General features: G+C 48.3%; 1 protein-coding gene across 5 annotated transcripts in view; it reads right to left on the reverse strand.

Annotated features, from left to right (window-relative positions):
- The window catches only part of LOC140389554 (polyhomeotic-like protein 3), a 160,389-nt gene extending 153,461 nt beyond the window's left edge, over positions 1-6,928 (reverse strand). For all 5 annotated transcript variants that reach the window (XM_072473774.1, XM_072473777.1, XM_072473776.1 and 2 more), the window contains exon 1: positions 6,778-6,928. The gene's annotated coding sequence lies outside the window, so the exon portion shown is untranslated. The remainder of the gene's footprint in view (positions 1-6,777) is intronic.
- Positions 6,929-8,868: the final 1,940 nt, after the last annotated feature.

Consider the following 8,868-nt stretch of genomic DNA (forward strand, 5'->3'; position numbering starts at 1 on the left):
ACGACTAGCCATCTCCTTTTCTAGGCCAGCCACGTGCCCGCGCCTCTCGCACCCTCCAGTCCCCCAGGTCGCAGACCCCCGCCCCGACCACCTCTCCTACTTCCAGCTCCCCTTTGGCCAATGCAGCAACAACCCTGTTCCCCCCTCCCCCCGCTAGATCCACATCTAGCCATTTTGCTCCCCCCATAACACTCCCGTAAGTCAGCTGACTCCTGCTGACCCCGGCCTCTTCCGCCATTCCATCGAATGCCCCAGTGTGAGAATCCCCCCTCCCCTGGGCAGTCCGTGTGCGCTCCTCTCCAGCACCGCCCTTCCCCCCACCCGGCCCCACCCCCATCCTTCCCTAACGCTTTCCTGAGCCGGCCCCGCCCCCTCTGGCGCAGCTCCTTTTTGCGGCCTTACCCCAACTCCCCATCCCCGGGCTTCCGCTCCCCCTCTTCCTCCGTGGGGGCCTGCCCCTCCAACACCGACACCCACACTCTCCCACATCAAATCCATTCACCCATCCCCACCCAGCACTCAAACCAAAAGAACATTCCCCAAACGTAATAAACACAGTGAACACAGTAAACATCCCCCCACGACAAACCCTCAATTTGTGTCCAACTTTTCAGACTGAATAAAGTTCCATGCCTCATCGGGTGTTTCAAAATAGTGGTGCCGATCTTGGAACGTGACCCACAATCGCGCTGGCTGCAGCATGCCGAACTTCACCCCTTTCCGATGGAGCACCGCCTTAGCCCGATTGAAACCAGCTCTCCTCTTGGCCACCTCCGCACTCCAATCTTGGTAAATTCGGATCTCCGTGTTCTCCCACCTGCTGCTCCGCTCTTTTTTGGCCCATCTCAGGACACACTCTCTGTCCATAAAGCGGTGGAACCTCACCACTATAGCCCTTGGCAGCTCGTTGGCTTTGGGTCTCCTTGCCAGGACCCGATGAGCCCAATCTAGCTCCAGGGGTCTCGGGAAAGCTCCCGCGACAATCAGCGAATTGAGCATCGTGCTCATCTATGCCCCGGCATCGGGCCCCTCCACTCCTTCAGGGAGACCCAGAATCCGAAGATTCCTCCTCCTCGACCTATTCTCCAGGTCCTCGAATGTTTCCGCCCACCTCTTGTGCAGCGCCTCGTGCGCCTCCACCTTCACCGCCAGGCCCAAGATCTCATCCTCGTTCTCCGAGGCTTTTTGCCGCACCTCCCGGATCGCCGCCCCTTGGGCCTTCTGGGTCTCCACAAGCTTCTCAATCGCCGCCTTCATTGGCGCCAGCATTTCTGTCTTCAGCTCCTCAAAGCAGCGTTTAAGAAACTCCTGCTGCTCGTGCGACCACTGCGCCCATGCTGCTTGGTCTCCACCCGTCGCCATCTTGCTTTTCCTCCCTCGCACTTTTCGCTGCCCCAAGATCACTTTTTTCACCGCTCCACTCCTGGTCCAATCCATATAATGTCGGGGGGACCCTGCTGTCACCTTCCCACACTGGAAGCCGTCAAACAATTGCCGTTGTGGCCCCTCTGGAGAGCCCAAAAGTCCGTTCCCGGCGGAAGCTGCCGAACGTGCGACCTACCTAGGCATAGCCGCAACCGGGAGTCTTGGAGACTTTTCCGGGTATAAGCTCAACATGGGGAAGAGTGAGTTATTTGTGATACACCCAGGGGACCAGGGAAGGGGGATAAACTAGCTTCCACTGAAGAGGGCGGAAAGGAGTTTTCGGTACCTAGGGATCCAGGTGGCCAGGAGCTGGGGGGCCCTACACAAGCTCAACTTGACGAGGCTGGTGGAGCAGATGGAGTAGGAGTTTAAAAGGTGGGATATGCTGCCACTGTCCCTGGCGGGTAGGGTACAGTCGGTGAAGATGACGGTGCTCCCGAGGTTCCTTTTTATATTCCAGTGCCTCCCCATCCTGATCCCAAAGGCCTTTTTTAAGCGGGTCAGCAGGAGCATCATAGGGTTTGTATGGGCGAAAAAGACCCCGAGGGCGAAAAGGGTGTTTCTGGAACTGAGCAGGGACAGAGGAGGGCTAGCATTGCCTAATCTGTGTGGGTACTACTGGGCTGCCAATGTGGCGATGATACGCAAGTGGGTAATGGAGGGGGAGGGGGAGGCGTGGAATAGGCTGGAGATGGCATCCTGTGTGGGCACGAGCCTGAGAGCGCTGGTGACAGCATCGCTGCTGCTCCCGCCGACAAGGTACACCACGTGTCCAGTGGTGGAGGTGACCCTCAAAATTTGGGGGCAGTGGAGACGCCACAGGGGGGAGGCAGAGGCTTCGGTGTGGTCCCCGATCCGAGCGAACCATCGGTTTGTCCCGGGGAGAATGGATGGGGGGTTCCTGAGCTGGCACAGGGCAGGTGTTAGAAGGATGGGGGACCTGTTTTAGATGGGACGTTTGCGAGCCTTGGGGCGTTGGAGGAAAAACTCTGGCTCCCCCCTGGAAATGCCTTCAAGTACATGCAGGTAAGGGATTTTGTAAGACGGCCGGTGAGGGAATTTCCGCTGCTGCCAGCACGTAGGATCCAGGATAGGGTGCTCTCGGTGGTGTGGGTTGGAGAAGGCAAGGTCTCGGCGATCTACCAGGGGATGCAGGAGGAGGAGGAGGCCTCGATGGAGGAGCTGAAAGGTAAATGGGAGGAGGAGCTGGGGGAGGAGATAGACGAGGGTACATGGGCGGACGCCCTGGGGAGGGTAAATTCTTCCTCCTCTTGCGCCAGGCTTAGCCTGATACAATTTAAGGTTCTGCACAGGGCGCACATGACTGGGGCAAGGCTGAGTCGTTTTTTTGGAGTAGAGGACAGATGTGTGAGGTGTTCGGGGAGCCCAGCAAATCATGCCCACATGTTCTGGGCGTGCCCAGCGCTGGATGGGTTCTGGAGGAGCGTTGCGAGGACGTTGTCTAAGGTGGTAAACACCGGGTTAAGCCGAGTTGGGGGCTCGCACTATTTGGGGTATTGGACGAACCGGGAGTGCAGGAGGCGAAAGAGGCCGGTATTCTGGCCTTTGTGTCCCTGGTAGCCCGGCAGAGGATTCTGCTACAGTGGAAGGATGCGAGGCCCCCAAGCGTGGAACCCTGGATCAACGACATGGCAGGGTTCATTAAATTGGAGAGGGTAAAATTTACATTAAGAGGATCTTTGCAAGGGTTCTTCAGGCGGTGGTAACCGTTCCTAGACTTTATGTGGTCTTTGTTTTTTCTTATTTCTGTAAATGGGGGGGGTTTGTTGAAAATATGTAAAAACTTTGAATAAAAATATTTTTTTAAAAAGAAGCCTACTTGTGACCACAATAAATGATTATTATAATAATGATACAGAGGAAAATTATCCTGCTTGTCTTCAAACAATACCATAATAACATTAGTTTTAAATTACCTTCACTACTTTGATATTGGAGCTCTTTCCCCATTGTCATAGAACAAAGAACAAAGAGAACAAAGAAAATCACAGCACAGGAACAGGCCCTTCGGCCCTCCCAGCCTGCGCCGATCCAGATCCTTTATCTAAACCTGTCACCTATTCTCCAAGGATCTACTTCCCTCTGTTCCCCGCCCGTTCATATATCTGTCTAGATGCATCTTAAATGATGCTATTGTGCCCGCCTCTACCACCTCCGCTGGCAAAGCATTCCAGGCACCCACCACCCTCTGCGTAAAAAACTTTCCACGCACATCTCCCTTAAACTTTCCCCCTCTCACCTTGAAATCGTGACCCCTTGTAATTGACACCCCCACTCTTGGAAAAAGCTTGTTGCTGTCCACCCTGTCCATACCTCTCATAATTTTGTAGACCTCAATCAGGACCCCCCTCAACCTCCGTCTTTCCAACGAAAACAATCCGAATCTACTCAACCTTTCTTCTTAGCTCCATACCAGGAAACATCCTGGTGAACCTCCTCTGCACCCTCTTGAAAGCATCCACATCCTTTTGGTAATGTGGCGACCAGAACTGCACGTATTCCAAATGTGGCCTAACCAAAGTCCTATACAACTGTAACATGACCTGCCGACTGTTGTACTCAATACCCCGTCCGATGAAGGCAAGCATGCTGTATGCCTTCTTGACCACTCTATCAACCTGCGTTGCCACCTTCAGGGTACAATGGACCTGAACTCCAAGATCTCTCTGTACATCAATTTTCCCCAGGACTCTTCCATTGACCGTATAGTCCGCTCTTGAATTAGATCTTCCAAAATTCATCACCTCGCATTTGCCTGGATTGAACGCCATCTTTCATTTCTCTGCCCAACTCTCCAATCTATTTATATTTGGCTGTATTCTCTGACAATCCTCCTCGCTATCTGCAACTCCACCAATGGTTTGATTCGAAGTAGCACTTTAGATTTGCCCTTCCTATATTATTTATGATTTTGCATTGCAGCTCAGCTTTTCAGACTAATTAAGACCATATGACGTAAGAGTAGAAGTAGGCCATTCGGACCATCAATTCTGCTCTGCCATTCAATGAGATCATGATTAATTCAGTCCTTTGTGACCATCCAGATTTCAACCTCTTTCCTGTGACCAGAAATGGACACAGACAGATTTGCATTTATATGTCTCCTTCAACCTCAGAACATTTCAAAGTGGTTTACAGGCAATAATATGTAGTCACGGATCTTTTTTTAAAATTACTTTATCAGAGTTATAAAGCCAGACCTCGGAGTGTGGACAGGGGCAAACCCCTAATCCAGCTCCTTGCCTGCTCCAAAAACCAATTCAAATTGAATCCAATTCATGGTCCCCACAAGAGAGACATACCAGATTCAGGCATTACACCTGACCTCACGCCCATCTTGTAGGAGATAGCGCTGAAAGTGTGATCTGTTAACTGGATATTGATTGGATTTTATTGAATGCAGGTGGTGGGCATTAATTAGGGTTTCACTTGAGCACACGTATAAAAGGGATACATCGAACCTGCAGTAAGATTGAGTTGGAAGGTGCATGCGAGTAAACTTTCAGTCTGTAAATAAATGAAATAATAAATGAAGATTGGCTCCAGTACTATCCTTCCCCACATAGCTTTCCAGAGTTTCACACAAACTATAATGAGCAAATTTCGTCAACTTGTACTCTGCCATTTTTACTGTGAGTTATGATGCAGTTGGTAGCCTCTAGGTCAGAAGTTGTGCATTTATAGTCCCACTCCAGAGACGTTTGAGCGTATTATTGGATTGGATTTTGTTTTGTTTATTGTCACGTGTACCGAGGTACAGTGAAAAGTACTTTTCTGCGAGCAGCTCAACAGATCATTAAGTACGTGACAAGAAAAGAATATCCAGGCTGACACTTCAGTGCAGTACTAATGGGTTCCTAAACTGACATAGGTGTTGCCTTTCAAACGTGACATTCAACCAAGATCCTCAACTACCCTCTCAGGTGGAAGCGAAACATCCCATGGCAGAGAATTCTCCTAGCCAATATTTATCCCTCACCTGACACCATCAAAAAATGTGAGGACTTAGTCATCTGTTCATTTCCTGTTTGTGGGACCCTCTTGTAAAACTAACTGGGTGCCACATTTGCCTACGTAACAACAGCGACTTGGGATTAGTGTCAGAAACTGCATTACAAGAATTCATCCAAGCGATTTTCAATTTCAATTTCAATTCATTATTGCTTTGCTGTTTCTGGGATCCGCTGTGCCCAAACATGCTGCCACATTTCCTGCATTACAACAGTCGCTATCTTCAAAAATAATTCTGTGGCTATAATGCACTTTGGGACTTCATAAGGTTATGAGAGGTGCTATCTAAATGCAATATTATTTTATTTGTTTACAGGCACAAAGCAGAAATATCATTGGGCACCGTAATTGGAACACTAATGTGTGACATTGCAATGAAAATGATTACAATGTTTGTGTTGGAATCCTTCTCTCCAAACCAATGTTGTCTATGGTTCAGCATGAAACTTGGGCCAGAGCCCAGGGGACTACAACACCCAGAAAACATTGCAGGGCTCCACGCACGCTCAGTCGCTGCCGTCTACAGTAAACACGTCACGTCTCGCATTTATTCAGCAATGGCATTTCTCTCAGCTCCACAGAAAATTTTTTAAAATCGAAAGCCTTTTGAGTGGCTAGGAGGAGTAAGGTGCCATGCATTTGAATAAAACTCCATTCATTGTGTGAGCGGTCCTTTTACCAACATGCTAATTTAACTGCAGGAACAGTGCATTAAGTCCACTAAACAAAGCTGACCTCACAGTTCTAACAAGGCAGTGGGTTAAAAAAAAAAAGAACCATCAACAATATGCAATTAAAATGCGTTTCCTACATTGCACGGTGCTGATGTCCAGCACTGAATTACAACTCAGCGGCTTCCGCTAATTGCGGCGGGTCTGCAAATTGCAACAAACGATAGTGAAACCTACATCAATATTGCAGACGCCTCACTAATGTATTTTAAATATGTTGTTCCGGCTAATTAATTCCTCACGGTGCGGCTTTTTAAGACGGTAACAAAACCTGATGCAAACAAATGCAGAGACACAATTCACACAACCTTGCATTTCTGGACCTGAAACCTAAATAATCAGCAATTTGAGGGCATGTCATTTTTCAGATCGAATTCGAGCAGAACTTACTCAGAATCCCCTCGGATACAGATTCTGCAAAAGGCTGCAATTTTAAGCAAAAATGCGATCAGCTTAATTAGTCAATACAATTATTATTCGTGTTGTATTAATTGGCACGTGAAGCGTGGTCGGGGGGGGGGGACATCTCTGCAGGGAGTTGAAGATGATTTTTATGCATTATTTTTGCGGGAGGGGTGCATGGACTTACCTGCAATGCACCGGTGTCACGGAGCTTGCATCTCTTTCTCCTATTTAATGCATCTCGCATTGAGCAGGCACGGGCACTGAATACAGTATCAGGAACGCAGTCACGTATTGCACTGCGCAGGGTCTAGTGCGAGCAGAGCAGAGGGGAGGGGAGGGTGAAAGGCACATCTACTCGAAAGTTGATTTTTTTTAAAGTAACGCACAGCACCACACAGAGCACAGGAGTAGAACAGGTCGAGTGATGAAAACCTTTGGATAGATGTAAGGATTTCCGACGTTTACCAAATGTATATTTTTTAAGTTTGTCCATTCATTTTGCAGGTCAATGGTCTATCATCATCCCTTATGTTTGTGCCTATTCTACAAAATGCACTGCAACAACTCAACAAGGTTCCTTAGGCAGCACCTTCCAAACCCACGTCCCCTACCACCTAGGAGGACAAGGAAAGCTATTGCAATTTGAACATCCAAGTTGCCCCTCCAAGCCACTCGCCAATCCTGTCTTGAATATATATGGCCGTTCCTTCACTGTCACTGGGTCAAAATCCCGGAACTCCCTCCCCAACAACACTGTGTGTATCTGCAACATATGGGGAGAACAGGAGCAGGAGTTGGCAATTCAGTCCCCTGAGCCTCCTCCACCATTCAATACGATCATGGCTGATCTCTCGGCCTCAACTCCACTTTCCTGCCAGTTCTCCATAACCCTTCAACTCATTACTAATTAAAAATCTGTCTATCTCCTCCTTAAAATTACCCAATGTCCGGTATCCACTGCACTCTGTGGGGTAGTGAATTCCACAGATTCATGACGCTTTGAGAGCAGTAACTTCTCCTCATCTCTGTTTTAATTCTGCTACCCCTTATCCAAAAACTATGACCTCTCTTTCGAGAATGCCCCACAAGAGGAAGCATCTGCTCTATGTCTACTTTGGTGGTGACAGAGTAGGATTGTCACTGGATCAGTAATCCAGGGGCCTCAGTTTGAATCCCACCACATCAAGTGGTGAAGTTAAAAGTTTAATCAACCATTGTCGATTGTTGCAAAAGTCCATCTGGTTCAGTCATGTCCTTAAGGGAGGAAATCTGCCGTCCTTACCTGGTCTGGTCTACGTGACAACAGACCCACAGCTATGCCCTCTGAAATGGCACAGCAGTTAAGGGCAATTAGGAAAGAGCAGTAAATGTTGACCTAGCCAGCCACACCCACATCCTGTAACAGAATTAAAAACAGCCCTACAATCAAATTAGGGAGTCAGAATAAATTGTGGGTGGGATTCTCCGTCCCGCCGCACCCGTTTTCTGGTGTGGCGAGCCCCCGCCAGCAACGGAATCCCCAATCCCAGCAGCCAGCCAATGGGGTTTCCCATTGTGAGCACCCCCACGCCGTCGGGAAATCTGTGGGCGTGAGTGCGCTGCCGGCGAAACAGAGGATCCTGCCGATGGAGAATCCAGCCCTGCGTCTTTATATCTTTCATGACTTTTCAGCCCTGATTCTGCAGCTAATGAAGTACAGTCACTGTTGTAGAAAATATGATTTGCATACTGTAAGTGCTCAAAAACAGCAATAACTGTTCGATGTTTTAGTTGCTGTGAAAGGAAGAGTCTAAAGTTCTGTTCCTTTATCACAAACACATTTATTTCATTCCAACAGCCTTAGCACAAAACTCTAACTAAACATTACCTGACAGAGGCCACCTGAAGCCCCTTTACATATCAGTGTCAATTAATGGATGCTTAACATAAATGAGACAACTAATTGCAATGTCTCTTAATCCATTACTTAACAGTCTCCCCTTCCTTGGAGAAAAAAAATAATTAGGTGAAAACAAAACTTCAAGAAACTCAAAAACACACACATGATTTCCCCCCCCTTTTTTTCAGTTTTTTTTGTTTGGACGAGAAAGAAAAAAAAAAACAGTCACAGAAACAAGCGCCCTTCATTAACAATATCCAAAACTTTCTGTAAACTCGCCCCTCTTTTCGTAAAACAGTCTGACAGTTGATAGCTCCTGGCCACCCATTTTAATTTTTGTTATTTCCCCTCTGTCCAACGTCTGCTTCAAACTTGCGATGTCTGTCCGCAACCTCT

This window comes from Scyliorhinus torazame, chromosome 14, assembly GCF_047496885.1.
Source record: "Scyliorhinus torazame isolate Kashiwa2021f chromosome 14, sScyTor2.1, whole genome shotgun sequence".
Taxonomy (NCBI): domain Eukaryota; kingdom Metazoa; phylum Chordata; class Chondrichthyes; order Carcharhiniformes; family Scyliorhinidae; genus Scyliorhinus; species Scyliorhinus torazame.